The following is a 1,995-nucleotide window of genomic DNA, read 5'->3' as shown; positions in this document are numbered from 1 at the left end:
TGTATGATTTAGTAGTATTTGTATAAATTTCATTCACCATATTCCCTAACTCTCCTGGACGAAATTATTAATGATTCGATTGCACAATCTGGAACGAATCCTGTCCATAAAGTAAAAAAACCTGTCTCTTTGAAACAAATGTCCAAAACATCCAGTCTCGCAGATTTACAAACAGATATTTTCTGTTCAGTTTAGTCGTTAAAGTCAATATATTTATAGTGGGATCTAATCGCTAGATAATAAATCTTAACGAAAATAACTCCTTAGTAACATGTCTTCTAATTTTAGGAGACGTTTTTCGTGTTCTCTCTTTTAGGGGGATAGAATGATCGATTCTCTGTAGAAATAACCTAACCACAATTTTTTTTTTAAAAACCCCCGACTGCGACATAGTGGACCGATTTTCATGAAACATGGCTAAGAAACACTCCCGACTAACTCAGCTTTCAGACAAAAAAAAAACTAAATCTAATCGGTTCATCGGACGGCAACGGAGCTACGATGCCACAGACAGACACACACACAGACAGACAAACAGACAGATAGACAGACAGACAGACAGACAGACACGTCAAACTTATAACACCCCGTCGTTTTTGCGTCGGGGGTTAAAAAAATAGTACTAGAGTATATCTTTATACAATTTATTTTGAATATTATAATTGTCAGAAAATGCCAAACAAATATTCTGACAATGACTTCGTTTAAAGAACTGAGGAACTTCTGTCTTCCTGAAGTTTTTCAAGTGCATGTTTTTTCGCGTCATACATTTTCATGAAACTATATTTTATCCCTAGCTCCTTTTTTTATCCCTAGCTCCTTTTTTATCCCTAGCTCCTTTTTCGAGCGATGCGATGTTAGTTTACATTTTTGCTACCGTCTATCCTATTTTTTTATATTGAAGGAAAAGTGAGTGTGATTGATGAGCTTCGGTAGCTCAGTTGGTTAAGAGCAATCGGACTGGTGTTCCGAGAGATTGCAAGTTCGAGTCTTGCCCGAAGCGTTAACTTTTTCTCTATTTTTCTTTTAATATAAAAATGCCTTAATTAGAATATTGATACTGTTGAGACAAAACGCGAATTTTTATTTACTAATATTATAAATGGGAAAGTGTGTGTGTCTGTTTGTTTGTCCGACTTTCACGGCAAAACGGAGCGACGTATTGGCGTGATTTTTTAAATAGAGATAGTTGAAGGGATGGAGAGTGTCATAGGCTACATTTTGTCTCTTTCTAACCCCCCACTTCCCTAGAATAGGAGGTGGAAGTTTGTATGGAGCATTCCGCAATTTTAGAATTTCACGCGAGCGAAGCCGCGGACCAAGGCTACCCATACAACCATTTCGGTCGCAAAATCTTCAAATCAGTAACTAACTGTCAAATGTGACATAACGCGTGGTAACGTCGTGCAAACAATGCGACCGTATTGATATTATAACAAAATGTAGTCGGCGTGTGCACTTTTTACGATAACAAAATGTGTACGAATCTGTGGCTGTCAATGTCACTGTCAGAACGATTTTTAACGACACTTTATTAGTCGACGTATGCACACATAACGGTAACAACAAGTGGACGAATTTGTAGCTGTCATTGTCACTGTCAGAACGGTTTCTGACAGTGACATTGACAGAATTTGTACACACATGTGTAGGTCTGATTACCGAACTGCTCCTAAACCACTGTAACCGCAAATGACAATCTGAAATACGAAGGTTTCTCAAACTGTCTTGTGAAGTTGTGGACTGGTTGCTTTGAATCATTTAAATACTTATGAGCGAATTAAATAATAATAAACAACGACGACCATTTAAAGCACTCTTCGACATTTTATAGAAATGTGGGAAAGTTAAGAAAAGTGCAGAATGATTATACAAATAGATAAGCACTTTATAGTTACTTAATGTGTTAAATATATAATTTTTAATTCTTATTGATAAAAATGATGTGTAGTGTTGCTTTACACAATAAAAGTAGGTATCAAATGAAATAGAGTA

The 1,995-nt window shown here is 36.2% G+C and overlaps 1 non-coding gene across 1 annotated transcript; it reads left to right on the top strand.

Annotated features, from left to right (window-relative positions):
- Nucleotides 1-926: 926 nt before the first annotated feature.
- On the top strand, nucleotides 927-1,003 carry Trnat-ggu. Its single transcript has one exon. It is a non-coding gene; the product is annotated as a tRNA-Thr (tRNA).
- The last annotated feature ends 992 nt before the right edge of the window (nucleotides 1,004-1,995 follow it).

Source organism: Leguminivora glycinivorella, chromosome 12 (genome assembly GCF_023078275.1).
Source record: "Leguminivora glycinivorella isolate SPB_JAAS2020 chromosome 12, LegGlyc_1.1, whole genome shotgun sequence".
Taxonomy (NCBI): domain Eukaryota; kingdom Metazoa; phylum Arthropoda; class Insecta; order Lepidoptera; family Tortricidae; genus Leguminivora; species Leguminivora glycinivorella.
Note: the sequence above shows the minus strand (reverse complement) of the source record. Positions and strands in the feature narration are given on the sequence as shown.